The 21303-nt window shown below is 36.0% G+C and overlaps 1 protein-coding gene across 1 annotated transcript in view; it reads right to left on the bottom strand.

Moving 5' to 3' along the window:
* Window positions 1–21303, bottom strand: part of CDH13 (cadherin 13) — a gene marked incomplete at both ends in the record, with an annotated part of 462319 nt that overhangs the window by 249754 nt on the left and 191262 nt on the right. The gene's annotated exons all lie outside the window — the stretch shown is intronic.

A 21303-nucleotide genomic window follows, 5' to 3' on the forward strand; every position in this document is an offset into this window, starting at 1 on the left:
CAATTACTGCCCATGGGACCTAGCTACAAACATTCTCTTTAGATCCATGCATGCAGCAAAGAAAGAAATCAGGATCTGGATTAAGTGGGAACTTCCATCCAGGTAGAGTAATTGGAGGTGCGGAATAAAACATTGAAGTTGCAGAGCCAACCTGTGGAACTGGATAGGAGCAGTAAAGTGAGAAAATGGAGCTTAAAATGAACTTAGAGGAATGAGTACTCTATCAAAAGTATTTTAAAATATTAATAGAAGATATTAAAAGAGAAACAGCATGATGAAGGGTATTTTTTTAAATTCAGTTCCATTACATGAAGTCAATGTGATACTTCTGGAGACTTTAAGAACTTGCTTAGCACCCAATTCCCAGTTGTAGCAAACAGCCCACAGATCTAATTATAGATTTTCCTCAGTCACTAGTTCCCTAGGAAACAAATCCATGGCTCATGTCTTGTGCATGGAAGGTCATAGTAGGAAGATAAATACTTTTCTGTGTATAGAAACTTATCTAGAGGTCACAGGTCTGCATGTCAGCAGATGTTGGCACTTCCGTCAAGGACAGACGGCAGCTGTATTTGACAGTTATCTCGGATACTTCAAACTTTAAACATTTTAATCTGATGAAGCACTTAATACTTCTATTAGTAACAATGTTTGATGATACTTTATGCTGTAAATCAAGGGTTTTAATTTTCATTCCCTACACTCAGTTCAGTTTTTAACAATGGGTCCATCTCACTTTCCATCTTAACTGATTAATCATCAGAGGTCCATTCAAAAATCTGTAAGCAGCTAAAACTTATTAGACAGGAAAGGCAGAAATTTAACTTAAAGACATGAATGGTAAATTTAATTTTTGTTTTCTGATATTGGCCCTTAAAGTTAACAATAGCATCACAAACCAGATCTACAATTTTACCTACCATGCATGTAACTGCAAGTCTTGCAAGAAACAACAACAAAAAAAAAAAATATAAAAAGGTAGAATTATTGTTACTCTACTTCTGATTTCATTCTAATTCACTGCTAAAGACAAAATATAATTCACTGGAAACTCAGATACATGTGAATACATAACTTGAATAGGAGTGAATTAGAATGAATTCAAAGGTGGCAGAAGAAAGCTTTGTCAGATTTGTCCTCCTCATTTATAACACAAAACCATTATTCAGATCTACCCTGACCCACCTACAATGATGGCTTAAAGGGCGTGCAATTAGGCAACAATCCTCCTCACGCTTAGGATAACATTCAGCCTGACTTAAGATCAAATAAAGGATTTAAGCTAAGTCAGAGTGTCTTTAATTTATGGGAAGAAAGAAGGAAGCCCCCATTGTCAAAACATCTCAAGTGATGTGCAACAACTCGACGACTGACCCCCAAGCCCTACCCCAAGTCTTGACCCTGAGCCTTGTTCCAGTTGTCTCTGTGCAAAGACAACCATCCCAGTTCAGGCCCACAACTAACACCACAAACCCAGACTGCTTTCCTCCCTACATCTCTGGATCGGTGCATAAATGGATGCAAAAACACTTGATTCTCATAAGTTTTTTTAGCTCCCTGCTTTGTTCAGTTAAACTTCTATTCTTTTCCTATGCGGTTTGGGGTTTTTTTTGTGGGCTTGTTTGGTGGTGGTGCTTTTGTTTGGGTTTGGGTTTTGGTTTTGTTTGTTTGTTGGTTTTTTTTTTAATTCCCTCCATCTTTCTTCCATTTTTTTTATAGATAACTACCAATTGTGCTACATTGCCTTAGTTTCTGTAGCCCTGATTGTATTCTCATTAGCTAGAGCTGAAAAAAAATCCACACAGTTGGTGAAATAGCAACCACATGAGAGCATTTCAAGTCTCTTAATGACTCCTACTTTCAAACTGTGTCTCTTTACTGAGTGAGGTGTTACCTAGTTTATTGCACAGAGTGCCACAGACATGATTACCTGGCCAGGGAACACTTCTGGAAATCTGTGATGTCCACACACGTAATATTCACTCAAAAACCAGAAAGCAGAGGTTTTCCCAAGGGTGCAGCAGTTACCTCGCTCCCCAAGGCTCAGGCAGCCCCAGGCAACATCTGCTCTGCTTCTCTGAGAACTTCACCTCTTCATGCTCTCTTCTGTTTCCAAAGGACACACTAGTTTCTTTAGTTGTTTATTTCCAAATGGAGCTGATATGCATTTTAAAACCACCATTCCTTGATTAGCCTATGTTTAATAGGAATAGCATTAATTGAAAGTTTTTTTGTTAGCAACTCCATAAATGACTTTGCATCCCTTAACAAAGCTTCAGATTCCAAGTTTTTACAGACCTGGGGTTCTGAAATAATTTGGTTTTGCCTGTGATAGCATCACCAAAGGATGGTAAAACATGTCTTCAGTCTTCTAGTATGATCTTTTCAATAGTTTGCTCTGTTTCTCTTCTTTCTTCCTTCTTTTCCCTCATTGTCCCCAAAGATAAAGGTTGAAAGTCCACAGTACATTTCGCAAATATTATAACCTTACAGCTAAGAAGCTACTCAACTTGGATTCACTTTCCCACTTTAAAAAGGTCAGTTTTAAACCTTACTGAATGCATGACTCTCTCTAGATTTAGAAATGTGATTTATCAAAGTACAGGTTCCAATGCAGAAACATCTCGATAGAGCTGCAATTAGTGACAGTTACATTAGTCTCTTAAGAAGCTTCCAGATGACTACATAATTGTAATACTGTCTTATATGAGCATCACTTCATGGTATCATGCTGGGGAATTATGGAATCAATCAAGTTGAAATTAGCTGAAAAGAACACACAATTTCCCAACTAGTCATTGTCAAAATACAGAACTTAAAACTTGGATTTAAACTTCTAAAAGCTGGCAGACTTCTGGAGTAATGGAACAATTAAGCTTCAATAATACATACGATCCACTGTTGTCCAGCATGTCAGTTTATTGTCTTCCAGTTATATTATTACTCTCTTCAAGGAGTCAGAATTAAAAGTTATCCACATTTAATATTCATTCACTGTGCCACAAAACTGTACACTTACATTTTCAGTTAATAGCATTACCTGAAACAGCCTTCCAAGACCTTTATTTGACAAACATGGACTAAGAGGAATTCTTAAAGCTTAATAAAGGAGGAAGTATCAGACTCTGCATTAACTTGGAAAAAAAGGAAACTGCTATACATGATGAAAAGCTGCCTAACAGGGAGCCAGGAAGGGAACCCCAGCCTGGGAGTCAGATACCCAGAAAAACCCACTTGTCCTGCGACCACAGGTCTGCAGAAATGACTTTGCCAAACCTTTTTGGATTGAAATGAAAACGCTAATAAGATGGAATGACATTGAAAAAATTACAACTCTGAAATAATGGTGAAAAATAAGCATTATTTATAATCCTGCACTCTTGTATAGCTGAGTCAAATATCCCCTTCCAGTTCTTCAGTGCTGGACTTTCTACTGTCTGGCTGAGAATTTTGAGCTATCATAGGACACAAAGCCATTAGTACACACCGTTCAGTTTTATCAAACATCTCTTAAGTAATTTTGTCAATGGTTAATATATATATATATATGTATGTTTTAACAATCAGACATAGCAGGAGTTATTTTTGCTGCATTAATGGACCAGAAAACAAAAAGTCCTAAATGGTGAAAGGAATATCAAAATTCAAAAAGCAAGCACCCATGAACACACTCTATTTTCCCACCTTTCTCTTCTCCTTTATCTACTTTGTATTACTGCAGTGCATTTTAGTTTCAGCAAACAGTTTCATTTGACATTACAGGACAGACTTTGACCATCCTCAACTCCAAGTCTATTAGAGTCAATAGAAAATCTCCTGTAACTTGTGTTTATTCAGACCCTCATTGCTCAGGCTGTGTTTGGAGATCTAACACAATGTGGCAGGAGGTAGTGACAATGTTATATACTTGAAAGATACAGCTACACCTTGATGAATTTGACTCCTTTTAATTTGAAAGTAAGAAGCCTGTTGTGACTAAATGAAAAGTGACTTTTTAAAAACCTACAAATAAAAATAATAGGGTTTTTTTCAGTATTAAAGTATTATATTAAGCTATTATATTAGTACAAAAACCCATTCGTACTAACATTGTAAAGAGCTGTATGTATTTAAAAAGCACAAATGAAGTATCTACCAGACTGACTCTTCATTGGTGTAAAAGTTGCTAAAGTAGAATCAGTATTCAAGTAGGTTTATTACCAAAATATCCTACATAAATCACCTAGAACATTGACGTGATTTCAAGGTTATGGAAATAACGGAAATAATTATTGGTTACTGGAAAGAATGGCACAACTTCTTGGTTTTAGCTCTAACAGATGATTATATAAAGATTTATCTGTATATCTTTTAGAATAAAAAACAAATAATGCACAGAAGCAAACACAGAACATTAACTTTGTTGAGTGATTAATTACATTGAATTTAAAGTTTCATGTAATCTCTTTGATTATGTCTTATGCAAGAATTCAGCCAAATCAGTGTCTCATCGACCATCAAAAGCAAAAAATGCCTGTAAGTCAGATGACACTGATTCTTCAAAATATTTTCCCAAGTTTCAAAGCATATTAGTAAATAAAGATCTTTCCCTCAGCTGCCATTATGTAACAAATAAAATTACTGTATAATAATAAGAAGCTGTAATTCCCACAATCAGCATTACCTGTTTCTGGAAAGGACTCTGACAAGAAAAAAGGCAAATCTATAAACTCATGATTTAGTAAAAACTTGAGTAATATCTTCTTTTCCTTAAAGATTACACATGGTAACCTTTGGATGTTTTAACCAATGATTATTAGTGATGGGTTTAAACCGTAAATGCTCTGTCTAAACATGAAACATTTCCAAAGTTTAATATGACCTTTATAGGAAGCTCTAGATTGAACCCTGTAACACAGTATCTATATTAGATTCTTTTTAGAAAATATCTTTCTAAGCTACATAAGAGGCATTGCAGTTATCATGTACATCACCAGTAAAAATGAAATAAATAAAAAAAAAAAATTCAACTCTTTCATCAGCTTTGAAAACATTTTTCTTCATCACTTATCTCTGGTTTTATCCCATATAAAAATTGAGCTTTTCAATTTTCTGTGAAACCTAGCCTGTCAATACATAGTGTATGTGTTTTCATAGCAAATATATCTTCAAAAAAACCAATATTTCATGGCATCTAAGCCTGCAGGAAAAAAAATATTCAATAACATAATCCATTAATGTAACAATTGTATTTTCAGGTTCCCAGAAACAGCTACTAAGACAATTAAAATTTTAGTATTCAAGAATCTGTATAATACAAAGAACAGACATTCTGCTCCTGAAGTTAAATGAAATTTACTTTTTAGAGGAAAGAACTGGAGGGTGAACACACACAAGGTCCGATAATAAAAGGTTTGATATTGCCAATGGTTAACTGAAGCCAAGAAAAAATTTCTAGCCATTGAAATAAAGTTGAACTTTCTTTTAAAGGTAACGTTATCTTTTGTAAACTTGCTAGTTAGTATCAGCTTGTGACTTTAACAATTATCAATATGTAAATCTTAATTGCAGTTATTGTATAATTAAAACATCACTTTTTGCCAAAAGGAACAAGTAAAGATTTCCAGGCTTTCTAACCCACTTGTGACTAAATACAAGATTTTTTTTTTCCCTACCTGTAGCAGAATTATATTTTCTAACTCTGAAAAATTAGCTGATTTCCGGTCACATACAATTGCTTACCATAACATTGCTCAATGTCAAAAAATACAATTTAAAGCTAGTGGTAAGATGTTGTGAAAGTTTAAGCTGTTAAATTATTAAACTGTCACAGAAGTTTGGTGGATAATGGCTATGCATGCTAGATCTTGCAGAATGTAAATGTGGCTATTAACATGAGGAACAAAAATCAGTTTAACGCTTTAATTGAGATGGAAGGAAAAAGAATAAAGAAATTCAAGAAGTAAAAGGTTTCAGACTGAATAAACCACAGCCAAAAAAAGAGAAAAAAGTATATTTGCATAAGGTATTCTAAATATTAGAAAGTCACTCTCTTGTAGCAATGAGGTCCTGCTTCTAGCTGAGCTTGGGAGTCAGGCAAGGTCTGTTGCATCCACCAGAACAAGGTAAAGCAAGTTTAAACCTCTCTTTAAAAAAGCTGTTCCAATCTGTTCAGTGGGGATGAATCTGACACAGCCTGGCCCTGCTCCTCTAGAGAGATGCATCAGGATCCAACAGAAAAAGCCACATGGAGCTGTGCCCTGGTAACGTCTGGCACAACATGGCCTTGGAGACCAATTCACACCAGGTGGTCTACAGATGCCAGAGCAGCCTTGGAGCGGCTCTGATCTGCAGGGGTGACTTTGTCCTGCCCATCACTCAGAAACCTGAAGCTGATGTGAGAGTCTGGAAGCTGCTCCGCACCAAGCAAACTGGGGTTTTGGTGGTCCCTTAATTCAGGGGTTTATGTAATCCATTCTATAATAACGGAATTAAAATAGAAATCCAATAGAAACATACATCTCCGCTGCCATTTTTAACTGGCAAAGCACAAATATCCAGCCAGGACCTGCTCCACCTGCACTGTGCAGAGAGGATTCAGCTGTATTGTGCAATTACTGTAGGAGCTACAGCTACTCTGGGCTGTGGTTTTACACCTTGTTCAAAACATCGCCTTGGATTTACAGCCACAACAAGGCACTGGCTCACTGCTGATACAGAGAACTCACTCCTAAAAGGAAAACACAGTTTAATTTCATGGCTGCTTCCATTTCATACCAACCATTTCTTACTGATACTGACATTGTTAAGTGATAATCTATAATCACCTGTGGTCATATTTGACTTCAATTACATAAGTGTAAATCCAAAACCAGTTTTCATAGACATTTCTTCAACTCAATGCTAATAAATATTCATATTTCATCATCTTATATAGGTTCAGATTATTACTCTAGTTACATGGTTTAGAACTAGAGAAAGGGTTAACCACCGTTTCTTACTTAATTGCTATCTGTGACTATTAAACTGCAGTTACAGAATGACTGTAACATCTAATTATAACAAATATAAAGCTTGTTACTTATAAAAAAGCACCTGTTTCAATCTTACTATATATTGATATAATAACATATATAATGTATATTCAGGTAAAAAAGGACTGGACTTATCTAGAATATTAGTGAGTCTTATATGAAAATAGAATAGAAATATGTGGAGATCTTCTGAACAATATGCTGGCATACAAAATGACAAAGGCAATAGAATGCACCTATCTTCACAAAGAATTCAGCAATATACTTTAAATGTATGTGGTTTTCTCTTCTATTTAAGGGAAATGTGGGACTGAAACCATAGAGACAATTAATGAGGTAAAACAAGCTTTTAGATTAATGAAGCAAGTTAGTTTCCCCAGGATCAGACTCTGTTGTTGAATTTTTACTGAAAATATAGGCTGCAGGCATATCATCACAATTCTCAAATAAAAATTAAAAATTATTTAATGGCATTAATAACTATTTACTTTTTGGAAATTAGTCAACAACACATGGAGGTAGAAAAATAATTTAACAAGGTCTACTAATTTTATTAATAATGAAAAATCACCTTAATATGTATGTTTCTATGGCTACACTTATTGTGTCTGGAATACAGAAAGATCTTAAAACAGTCCCAGGATTACCAGCTAAGATGAAGGAAAGAGGCAGTTTTGAAAGTGATATTTAGAAAGAACAGTCAAGTTCCTTCAATTGCAAATCATTTGTTCCCGTTTCAGACACCCCAGCATCACAGGGGTGAAGAGCAGTAAGGAATCAGATTAAATTACAGGACCCCTTTGAAAAGGCAGTACTTTTCTCCAAAAGAAAACACACTATGGCTAAGGGGCTTCTTTCTGAGCAACTCTAGGAACTGTACAATATTCAAGAGCACCCAGATTTCTCCAGAGGTTTTTGGGGGGTCTGCTCAGGATGGCGCTCAGTGCAAGAAAAGGTGACTCCTACTGCCCACTATATTTTTCAATAATCAGACATTATAATATTACCTTTTATATCATAGCAGAGCTGGCAGTGCCCAAATGTTCATAAATGTCAAAAGAAATAACTCCATTTTCTAAGTGTGGATTAGACATCATCATGCTGAAGGAAATCAGGCACCTAAATTCCCCTGAAAATGTGTGTCTTAGTAACTTAAATCTCACTGCTTTCAGAAACAGCTTTTTCTTTCTAACATTGCCTACATACTTTTGAAATGCAGAATGACTCTATAAATAATAAAGCAATATTTGAATACAAGTAATGAGTCAGACATTCTTCACCCTCTCTCTCTGCTTTCCAGATACGTTTGCATGATATAAATTGTATCTGAAAGAACAACAGCTTGAACTTGAGCTGCTTTGTGGGAATACAGAACTGCAAAGGCAGTATTAGTGCAGCCACTATGAGATCTTTTTTCAATTTGTGGTCCTTGCAAAGAGCGGTAAAAATAATATGCAATTCAAAGATGTATCATGAACAGCAAATTACACAAGGACAGTTGTGGGTCAGCCTATAGTCTACTTATAATGCTGACTGATAACGTCCTGTACCAGCATCAGAGACCAAACTGGCAGGCGCTATAGCAGGAACTATGCGCTTCACTGTTGGCTTTAACATTGTGTGTAAAAATGTAGAGTATCACAATGCTTGATAAAATCCATCACCTAGTAGTCAATGGAAGTTCTTTAGTTCTTTAGTGGGATAATTGTTCCCCGTGTTTCCTCCATGCAACCAATTTTCCACAGCACCATCATATCTATACTTAGTTGTTTCTTTTCCAGCTTCACAAGCCCTGTTCTGTTTAAACTCTGAGTTTCTTACCTCTGATTATCTACACTGCCCTTTTCTGAAGCTTCTCTAAGTCTACTGCATCCTTTTTCAGATGGCATGACAAAAACACAAAATACAACCTTCTATTTGACATCTGGCAACTGTTAAGGATTGTCTTGACTTTTTCAGAAACCAATCCACAACAGTTCCAGAACTGCTCCCGAATTTTATATAGGGTTAATCTGCAGTTATCAACAAACTCAGTCATTCAGTACTGTTAAATCCTTCTGCAACACTAAAATCTTTTCATTACTTGTCAGTCTCTTCAATAGTTTTGGATGATCTGAAAACTCTGTCACGTCACTGTCTCCTTTTTCAGATTTTTTACATTGTGTTAAACATCACAAATCACTGTATAGATCCTTGAAAATATCCATTGTTAAAACCTTCTCTATGAAAACCTGTTTCTACACTGATGTTTCAATTTTTTTAGCCAAAATAAGGTATTCCCTCTTAGTAGAGAAACCCAAGTGCGTTTGATTGATCAGATTTATCTACACCTTTTACTCCTCTATAGATCTTAATACATTTATGAGATATGACTTGCCTTCAAAAGAGCCTTGTTGGTTACTCACTTCATGATCATCCAAAAGTTTACCTATTCCAGTGCCTTTCACAGCTTGGTTTTGATTGATTCAGCAAGTGTGGGAGTGTGATTCAGCGGGCTGTTTTTCCTAATGCATGTTGAGGTTTTCTAGGGTCCTTTTTGAAAAGGATGAGCAGTACTTAACACCCACCTTGCACTGCAAATGAAGCCAGTGCTTGTGAGTAGCTACACACCACAGTTAGGAGTTCAGCAATTCCCTATTTGAGCTCTCTTCAAGTTTGATCATTGTTATTTCCTGTCCCTTCACAGAGAACATCTGCAGCACGACACAGACTCCCTTGCAGGGAACACACTGGTTTGCAAAATACTTGAAAAGCTTTTACTGGTAGTTTATAGTCTACTCTTCCATTTCAACAGGACTTTCACTTTTAAAGTCAGGTTGGTATTTTGAAGAACCCTCTCTTACACTCTTTCTGAACTTCCAATGGAATTAAAATGGTACATGTTAACTGCCAGCTATTTGCTTGTCACACAGATCTAAAATGTCCTGACCGTAAATTCATGACTGAAACCAATGGCAGACCCTGCTACTAAATTATTTGCAGTGAGATCACTTCCCTAGCTCTCCAACAGAATAATTTCTCACTTTCAAAGCTACTGCATAAGGATCCACGTGCTTCATTACACAACCAGCAGGGAGTCCCTCCTTGAGAGAATGAAGGACAAAAAATGGCAACCGAGTTGTATTTTGCCTCTAGTCCTCGAATTAAAAACCTGATGGGAAAATTTCAGTCGACTTCTAAAAGTATAATTAACTCAGACAGTCTAATAAGTATTTCAGAAAATTGTTCTTTTGAAAAGCATGTGATGAAAATATTATTTTATGCTCCTACCTCTACTGTAAATATTGCACTAGAATGCATTGTACCTGTCTTCATCTGCTATAAATTGTATCACAGTATACATATATGTGTACACATAAGTTATGATCAGTCAACATATGCTTCATTTGTTCCCAGAATTAAAAGACTGTTCAGGATGAGAAAGTGTTCTACATAACAAAATGTGGTCAAAGCTTATTTTCTTGTAAATGAGAAAAAGAACTGGAGGATACATTCAGCAGCCAGCATTTTCAGAGCTTATAGCAGCTGGCTGTGAACTACATCTGTATCTTTTTATCTGAAGAGTTTAAAATCACCCATCTTTGTGGGATCTTGGAAAAAAAAATACAATCAATTTTCTACTGCTTAAAAAGGGTATCCTTCATCAGTCAGCCCCTGCAGGAACCAATACGCCTGTTTTTTAAGATATCTCAGTAACAGACAATTACACATTTTTCTCCAAAGAATTATTGACTGTAACATGATTGCATTCATTTTTATTTTTTTTTAATGAGATAGTTTATTTTTAAAAATTACTCTAAAATCTTCACAAGAAAATAAATTAATAAAATTCAGTAATGGTAGTATATAACTTTTTAAAAATCCACATACAATAGATTCTATTAATTTAAATTAATTTTCATGTTCCAGTGATCCTTAGCAAATTCAGATTAGAAAGTCCAACAGCCCAGTAATAACAGATGAAGTTTATTTATTATGTTTTCCTATTTATCCAAGTTCAGCATGCTCTGTATTTTTCATTAATTTTTTATCGGTGACAAAATTAATGTAGATCCTTGTAGTTTTTCCCTTACATAATTAGCAAGCTCCCCATTGCAAACATTGTTCTTTGAATATGCCTGAGGTAACCATTATTCCAAGCCTAAAAGGAACAATAGCTTCTTCAGTAACCTTTGGGGGCTTGTTTGTCAAGTAGAGAAGAATCTGTTGAATAAAGGTTGTTATGCTGAACACCTGCATCTTTAGTCTGGTCTCTTAAAAGAAAAAAAGCACTGAAGTGATTATGCTGCCTGATCCACTTGAAGCCTATTGGCTAGTTTCAACCAAATTTGACCAAAAAAAATATCCACGATATAAAGTTCCACAAAAATTATAGCCATTTAAAGTGAAAAGACCTGCTAACATCTGCAGAAACAGAAAGGGAGGGTTTCCAATTTGCACATATATATTCATTGCCCAATCGGGCAAGTTGTAACTCTTAGCCCCATCAGAAATGCCACTACTTAGAAAATACCACCAGTGATGCTGAGGGCACTGTGTGATGACTGAGGGTCATTGTGCTTGAGGTGTTATCACAGGTAGGGGGTCTTGGGTTTGTTGCAGGAAACCAATATTTGTAGGAAAGTGGCCTTCATCATTTCTACAGGTCATGAAAATACTTGTCATATATTGTAAATCAGGCTTGAACATGAATTTCTGTTAAATTAATATAGCCCCTGAATTCAAATTCTAGCCATACTCATCTACATCCACGCTTCCTCATTTTTTTTGCAATTCTAATAAGTAAAAAATGTATTAAGACACATGTTATTGGATTATAGGGATCACTACTACTTTCAATTTCTGAACTTCATTGTGGTACAGATTTCTATTATCAAATCCATTCTCATCTCCAGCAAGCTCAATTGAAAATGTAGACTTAATAGCTTCATCCATGTGTTGTAGAAATGAAGAGAAAAATTTCTAAAGCAGGGAAAAAATATTTATATTGAAAAAAAAAAAAAAAAGATAAATTTGAACCTTGATGAAAATCCTATTTTTCAAATCTAGTTCGATTATTTTTCCTATAAACATAGTGAAATAAAGTATAACCTGATATGTACACAATCATCTTAGTTCATGCTTCCTTCAGGTATCCCTTTTTCCCCCCTCTATAATCTCCCAAGGTGGTTGGCCTGATCAAAAATCCTTTCCCATGTGGATGGGAGAACTTCTAGTAGTGGCAGTGCGCTACTACAATGACAGAAAAATGCTTTAGTATGTGCTTAACAAACAGACTGCTGCCCCATGGAAGGGCTGAGTGATGAGGACGAGCTTATAACAGCTGCTACATCTTGGCTTAAAGCGCAACTTAAGCTAAACAAAATTGCTAAAATAACGTGCTAACAAAATTGTGCAAATATTTTAACAGTCATTTCAATTCTTAAACAGAATTTGTATAAATATTCATTCCATGTTACTCACCTGTTCTTCAGAAATATTAAACAGATAGTAACAGGGCAAGAAAATAAGATATGGAAAAACAACAGTGCAACTAATATTTGTTGACATAAGAGCAGATGAAATTGGGAGACTTTACAGTTTACTCACATCAGCATGTCACAGATTCAAATGTGAGAAAAGACACATGCAAAGTCAATAGCATTGTCCAAGAAGAAAGTAAATGAAAGTCTGGATGTGTGTGTACAAGCCTGTACTCATTTATTTTTACGCATCTCTGTGTATTTGTGTGTCTATAAATACAATATGGAAGGCATGATTCCTGTACTTAAATCTTCCTTACTTAAATCTTATATACATTCCAATAATTGGCATAACTTCATAAATGGTTTCAGACAATTTAAAGACTATAAACCAAAAATCAACACTTTGCTAATTTAATGACAGAACATTGGAAAGTAGGTTAATAAAAAAGTACAGTTGTCTGAATTTTCATCTGTCTTTGCTTAAACAATGTTTCAGTGTCAGAAAGTGATTGTTCTCTTTTTGAGTAATTCTAAGGAAAGTAGAGTGGTCAAATTAAAATGTTCTTTTCAAAAGATAAGCAAAAGGAAATTGGAGATTTTTGTAAATGTAAATTTTAGTTCAACAATGGATCATTGATTACAATGAAATAATTTGTATTTTTACATATTTGACTCTGAAAGAAAAATAGGTCAATAGAATAGAACGTTTACTTCAAAGGACATATTATTAACTATGATAAAAGACATCAGCTCGTCTTTAAATAAGGTAAGGGAAAAAGATATCCTCATTATACACTTCAAAGTGCAAAGATGCCAAAGTTGTTTTGTCAAGTGGATGAGGTCTTTGGCAGACAGATAGGAACAGCCTCAGGTCCACAGGTCCTGGTTCTCAGGAGAGACTTCAAACACCCCAATACCTGCTGAAAGGACAAAAAAGCAATCCAGGAGGTTCCTGGAATGCATTGATGATATCCTCCTCCTCCAAGTGACAGAGGAGCCAGCGAGGAAGAAATGGACATCAAACCTGCCAACACAATGGACTTGTTGGGAATGTGAAGGTCAAAGGCAGCCTTGGCTGCAGTGACCATGGGATGGTGGAGTTCAGGATCCCAAGGAGAGGGAGAAAAGTAAAAAGCAAGCTCACTATCACCCTAGGCTTACAGAGAGCAGAATTTTGCCACTAAGGATATCCTTGAGTCCATGGGAAACCAGTTCCAGGCACATTAATGACAAGAAAATTATCAGGAATAGTCAGCATGGATTCACATGGTGGACACCAAGCTGAACATGAGCCAGCAATGTGCCCTTGCCACAAAGAAGTTTAATACTGGGCTGCATCAGGCAAAGTACTGCCAGCAGGTCGAGGAAGGTGACCCTTCCACTCTACTCAGGTCTGGTGAGACCACACCTGGAACACTGTGTTCAGTTCTGGACTCTTCAGTACAAGAGAAGCATGGACATTCTGAAGTTCAATGAAGGGCTATAAGATGATTAAGAGACTGGAACATCTCTTGTATGAGGAAAGGCTGAGAGAGCTGAGATTGTTTAGCCTAGAGAAGAGAAGAGAAAGCTCAAGATGGATCTCATGAGGCAATGGACACAAACTGAAATGTAGAATGTTCTTTGTGAACCTCAGGAAATTCTTTTTTAGTGTGAGGATGACTGAGCGCTGTAGCAAGTTGCCCAGAGAGGCCGTGGAGTTTCCCACCTTGGAGATATTGAAAAGCCCTATGGACACAGTCTTGGGCTACCCGCTCTAGGTGGTCCTGCTTGAACAGTGGGGTTTAGACAAGATGACCTCCAAACATCCATTCCAACCTCAAACTATTCTGTGATTCTGGCCCAAAGACTACAAACGACTTAGTCCACTTCTGAATTTCACAAATAGGGTTGCAAACTAAGTGGTTGAGGTTAAAAAAAAAGAAAGCTGCCTTTAGAGGGCAGTTAGAAAAGGGCAATGGATGTTTTGGAAAGGAGAAGGAAAACTGTTTACTGAATTAAAATACAGCTGTCATTATAAACATTAACATCCTATTTATTCCTTCACCTATACTATTGATCTGTTACTATACATCACTCTAAAATGCAAGACAAAAAATTCAGAAGAATCATCCAAGTATAATAAAACCAAGAGCAAAAGAAAACAAAAAAAGCTTAAAATGAGTTAGTAATCATTGAAGAGATCTAGCAGTTAGTCAGAAGGAAGAAAATGACTATTGTTCCCTGAGTGACAGCTATTTACTCCACCTTACAGATGAACCATGTATAACACACTTCATCTTTCCTTCTGGAAATACTCTGCCAAGCATCTTAATATCACTTTAACAAGCCACAGCTAGTAATATAGAATTTGTCGCCAATCCAGCCCACAAAATGCCTTTATTAAAGGCTTTCATTAATGGAAGTAACAGGGTTGACAGTATGACAGTATTTAGTTTGTAAATTGGCAGGGATAAGTTATTTTTCTTCCTAAAATGTCATTCATTTGGATATTGCTTTATATTACACTATACACTTGTTAACAACTGACTTTGCTTAATAGGAAACCAAAGAAATAATTTGGAATGGAACGGGAAAATGACTGGATGGAGAACGTACAGTATCAGATGACAAACAGACTGCATCTGAAGCAGTATGAATCGATTCACAGCTATCAAATAAATATCCTAATTGATTTAAAGGAAGCTCTATGGTCATGCTCTCTCCACTGACTTCTATATTCTGCAGATCTCATCTTTTGCTACTAATATATTAACACCCCACACTGCTAAGTAATGCTGGATAAGTCTGTTGCATTTGTCACCCTACTTAAAAGAGTTACTGGAAGTAGATTTGTAGGCAGAAATTTTACAAATTAAAGATACTAAGCAAACAGAAAACCTGGACTCAAATATCCTGTTTTGCTAATCTGAGATTACAGTATTAGGCCCTACATCTTGTTGAGCTTAAAATTTGGCTCTACTAAGAATGCAGAGACCAAGGTTTTCTCAAAAGCACACATTAAATAAGAAAACCAAGACAAATAAAAGCCAAGGTGGATAACAAAAAACTTTCCATTAGTCAACTCAGGATATAGAATCATCTCAGAAGATTGTAAAGATGAAAATTAACAAAAAATCATTATAGTTTCATGAAAACCACAGAGAACCAAGTTAGGGAATGGCAATTTAATAACTATTATTCTTTATCCCTAGAAGGGGCTTCCTGGCTGGTGCTGTCCATGGTGCTCCCTATTCATAGTGTGCTCAGTAAGACCAGGTACAGAACCATACCCTACATGAAACATCAGCCTGGGGGTTATCTGGGTTGAGGAAGCTGGAAAAGGCCTGGAGTTTGGGGGAGATTCTTTGTGTTTGTCTTTGAAGAGATGACTATAATTAATCATTAAAAGTAAAACAAAACAAAAAAGGCACATTATGGAAAGGTTTCTAACACTAGGCATCATTAGATGAAATAGCTGTTGCATCTAAAAATAATCTAAACATTTTCCTTCAACTTGAGTCTAAAATTCAATTAGCGTGCCAATGAAAAATTAGTTGCCAGGGGTTTACTTCATCTTAGTTACTTTACACAGGCAATTTACTGGCAGGGACTGACTTTTTTCCCTCTGCCTTCATCTGCAACACAGTTTAAGATACGAACTTTTGAGATCAAAGTTAGCACAAACAATGTGACAGTTAAAATGTAATGTACTCTGCTGAGCACCTTCAGAGCATAAAATCTCTCTGTTTGGTGCTCTCCTTAAGGTCATTAGCATGATTTATTATGAAGCAGGAAATTAGGTACTGGATATTTCAATATTGGGTAGAAAATTTAATTCCATTGTTGCCATAGAACTGCTTTATCTCCAACAAACTTGTAACCATAGTAACTAGATTAGAAAGTATTCCTCAAATGTTTAAAAATTCTTTTATTCTTATTAATGACACCAAACATTGAGAAATAATGGTAAATTCTTATTGTTTTCCAAGGCATCTGCTGCTCAGGGGTAATTCTTTTGAAAGATCTTAAGTAAACAGGGGTATTTTAACAAGGCCTTCCACTAAAATTCTGTTAGCTTAAAGAGATCAAATGTAGTCTGTTGGAATTGTTTACGTGACTGACTTTTTTTTTTTTTAAAAAAAAAGAAAGAAAAAAAGGAGTTTGAAGAGAGACCTTTCAGAAAGACAGATAAATTTGATGAGCTGTTTTCCCTTAATGGTTTGTTAGGACATCAAATACATATTCTTTAATGAAAATTAATATGCTGTAGTTTAATAATTCACGTACTTGCATTGAAAGCTCTTTAATTTAATGGAGTGCTGTTCATTTCATTACTTTCATTGCTGAGGTAGGTTGGTATTTTTCCATGAAGGTCAGCAGTGTGCCATTCCTTCACGCAAGCCACAAATTTGATCAGATGTTAAACTCTGACATCTCCAATGATCCATTTGGGTCCAGCTCAGCAGGGTATTACACATTTTCAAGAACACTAGAATAGCAGGAAACCTCTCGGTGTTGGTTCTTTCAGGATCTGAAGCAGCTGTATTATGCAACTGTGATCGTATATTTATCAAACTTTGTATTCCCTTCTCAGCACTTTTGTTGGAAATTAATTCCTTTTCTCTGGGGACTAGAAACTTTTCTTCTAATCTTATGCCAAAATGTATTAATTATTACACCAAGGTATTCCTTTCACTTAAATAACTACACTCTAGATTTACAGAAAACACTGTGCTAGGCTGAACAAATTGAGCTCGTATGTTTTTCTGCTCAATCTCACTGTGTTAGTACCATAACTTGATTTTTCTCTAATCACAACCCTTTTTCTTGCTGGATTAGAAAGAGCTTTATTTATTAAGGCTGTCTTTATTGCCCAAGTGCTATTCATCAACAACACCCTTTTTTTCTCCCCTTTTCTGTGCATCTATCTACTGCTCTTTTTTTGCTGCTTGTTTATATATCTTCATCTGTAGATGTCTTTTCCTGTATACAATGATAGACATACTCTAGCAATCAGTATTCCTTGTACCTGAGTAATTCCATCCACTCTCTGAAAAAGGTCCTCACCTTACAATGCTTCCCAGGAGCCAAACATTCCAACATGTTCCTGATGGCACAACTTTTCCAGCTGTCACCAAAATATTCTTGCCTCCTGGACAAGCCAGAATTCTTGCTGATGACCACCTCCTCTTTTCTGAGCATACTCTTTGGAACAACGTGATCATTACATCTGATGTGGCGACGATTTGAAAACAATCAAATGAATATTAAAAATAAAAAAATCCAGTGATTTTTTTCCTGTAGACCTCAGACTCGCTTCTAGTTCCATAGTAAGAAATGTATTATTTTGCTTCTGCACCACTTTTACTAACTAACATGAAGATTCAAACCAACAACTGAGAGTCAGACTTTTACCAAATGAGAAGCTGATAAGTCACACAGATCTCTCTCTTTTAGGTATAGCTCCTTTGTTCTGCACATAATTCTGTTTTCTGGTAGCGTACACCATTATCTTCCAGACTTGGATGCCCATCCTAGCTAGGTACATTCCCTCCTCCACTTCTTTAGACTCTGTCTCTCCTCCCCTCATTTTCTGCCTAATTTTCCAGTAGAACAAACACATTTCTTAATTCAGCTTTCATTCCACTGTTTCTTGCTACTTTGCTGTCTTTCAAATATCCTCCTCTAATCTACAGTACTTCTCTCTAGGTTCTCTTCACAGGTCGGTGGATCATGATCATATCTCTTGACAATTCTATCATCTTCTTTTCAAACTTTTGCCTGAAGTTTGGCATTTTTTCAAGCTGCATCTTTAGTACTTAACACTTCTGTGAAGCATATAATTTATCATACATAAATAGCCTCAATCAGATAGCCACTCAAAAATAATAAGCTTCCAGCAGCTTTTCCAGCCATTTATCTTCTGTTTCCTCCTCTCTTCAGGTTTTTTTCTATTGCTGCATTAACAGACAAGTTGTGTTTTCTCTTTGACTTAAATTCACAGCTCAGAGGAGGAAAAATAAAAATCACCTCTGCAGAGATCTTAAATATTTCTATCCTGTTTTCTAGCTTGCACCACTTCTACTCTTGAGCTTTTGTTTTGGTGAGTCCTGCCATCTAATTGTCATTTGGCAGCTAAAGGTCTATCAGCCCAGATCAGAGGCAGAGAGTATACAGAGAGTATGTGATGCAAAATATCTGAACAAACACTCCCTCCTTCCAAAAGGACTAAACAGCCAAGCAACAAAGGAAAAAATTCTCCTACTGGCAAAAAATGAGGTTTTGTTTTTTCGTCATTAAGCAGCTTCCTACAAAGTCTCTCATGTAATTCTGTCTTCTCGTCTTCACTGAGCATAGAATGTCCTGCCAATCTTTACCAAGCCATTCATGGCATCCAGATCTTATGTGTCAACAATTAAAATACTCATTCTTATGAGGGACAATTCATTTAAATTAAAGAATAGAATAACAAATTCATCATATATCCATCAATAAAATCAATAGAAATCGTTTCAGCCTATATTAAAACATTCTCACTTTGCAGATGTCCTTCTCTCCTAGTGCCTGGAAAAGCTGGAACTTGTTGGCCATCTCCACAATTACCTTCCTGCACTTTGAGTTCTGCATTAGTGTAAGGATCCAAATTCAAAAAGTACCATCATGTGATTCACCACCACAGTCAAAGTGTGTCTAGAGGTTGTCAAATAGATGCATGGAGCCACCACTCTTACATTAGTCTTAGAAAACATTTCCATAGTGTAGTGGTGAATAACCTATCACTATAATTACAAGATAATTCTGCATCCCACTGACTTGTACTTCATTTGACATGATGTGGACAAATAAACTGGAAAAGTAACATATGGAGAGAGACAAAAAATTGAAGATTGTATCCCTGTGCTGTATCAGCAAGACGTAAAAAACCACATCAATAACAGTCAACAGTTGTAGCCTGGGCCATCTGGTCATAAAGGCCCATATTATCAAGATTGTATTAAAATATCTTCATCTCACTGTTTTCCCTCAGGAATGAAGGACAGATAATATGAAAAAGCTTAAGTTCTGCTAAAAGGTGAGATGCCTCTACCTACAAGCACAGTACATCTATGATAGTTATTTAATTAAGAGATACCCTAATGAAGGGTATGAAAATGGCAAGTCAATAATCTAATTCCTAAATGGGTATGCCGGAAAGCCAGTAACAGCACAGAGAACAGCCTCTACACATGTACTTCCTTGTTAAGCTAAAAACTAATTTGAATTTTTGTAATTAATTAAAACACTTTTTTTCACTTGTCCAGTGCAATATCTCCTTCCTGAATTATATTAACAAGCCTTAATGAATAAAGTCCTCTAAAATCCCCATGTTTTTTCTTTCCTAATTGTAAAATAAAATGTAATTAATTGTTCTCCCCCTGCTCTATTTTTATACATCTGCCCTGCTCCCAACTAAGTGCTAATAAGCAGTTCAGCTGGTGGTGGCTGCTGCAATCACTTCCAAACAACCTTGTGCATTTCCAGGCAGCATAGCAGGGGTTAGAAAGCAAGAGGCAGGACAGACGAATAAACTACACTGGTAATTTGCTTTCTTCTTCCTTCTCATTTTAAAAATTCTACAGCATGCAGATTATTCATGCTTCTGTATGCTTTCTCTCTTCCCCAGAACACTATATAAACCAGAGTTACTAAATACATATGCAATATCCCTTCACAGTGATTACAACAGACCAGAGATGGCAAAGTTCAAGTTCAAGAGAAATTCATACACCTCAGAAGCCGTAATTCATCACTCCATATAAAGCCCTGTTGAGACTTCTGAAGATAAACCCCTAAATACTGTGGAAGAGGAAATACTTTCGTTTCTCATGCCTCCTAGAACTGGGCAACTAAATGAATTTTTCAAATTAATGAAGCTACATACGGTTCACAATAAACATGTAAAGTTAAACGAGGCAGATGATCAACTTTTTCTATAGTTTGCGAAGGATCTGAAACAAGTGCATGAATTGGGTATGTAAGGCTTCCTAGATTAGTAGAGACTATTCTGCTTCTGGTTTATCCGATGAAGATCTGTACATGTCAAAAATACCTAAAAGAATTATTTTTATTTTCAGCATTGACTTCTACCAAATTTTTACTCAGGGAACAATAGACTCTCTTCCGTAGCATCAGTATGTCTGAGGCTCCAAACCTTTTTATTCATGCTTCATTAAGCATTCAATTGTAAATTACTGCAGCTGACCTAGAATACTTTGTTTACATTTTTAAAATATCTCTAAAATTTTTGTCTCACTTGATACATATACATTCTATGTTGCAATAGACTATAACTCAATTACTCATGTCTAGGTACCTAAAATAGAAATATATTGGAAAACAAAAAAAAAAACCCTGATGACAGCTCAAAGTATTTCAAGGTGCTGATCATATGCAGTTGCTATAATTTAAACATTAGTTGAGAATAGGTATATCTTAGGGCCTTTGAAAAACAGGCTGCCAGATGCTTTTACACTTCTGTGTTTGTACATCATGTAACGCACTTGTGATCCCTGACTAGCATGTCAGGAACAAAAACAAAGCAAGATGACAAGATGGTAGGAAAATATTTAAGTAGAAATAGGACCTGATTCATCTCATTCTGCTTAAGGAACTTCAGTTACCAGGACTGGCATCCTGAACTCCCAATAAAGATATTTGATGAAGGCACTTCTAGAGAGCAACTCTGACTACCTGAGATCCAAAAGTTCAGTGTTCACAAGCAGTGAGGGTGGAAAGGGGAAGGGAGAAATAAATCAACGAAAAAGAAAGGCTATAAATCTGCATATAAGTAGCCTTTGGAATTC

Source organism: Nesoenas mayeri (genome assembly GCF_963082525.1).
Source record: "Nesoenas mayeri genome assembly, chromosome: 12".
NCBI lineage: Eukaryota > Metazoa > Chordata > Aves > Columbiformes > Columbidae > Nesoenas > Nesoenas mayeri.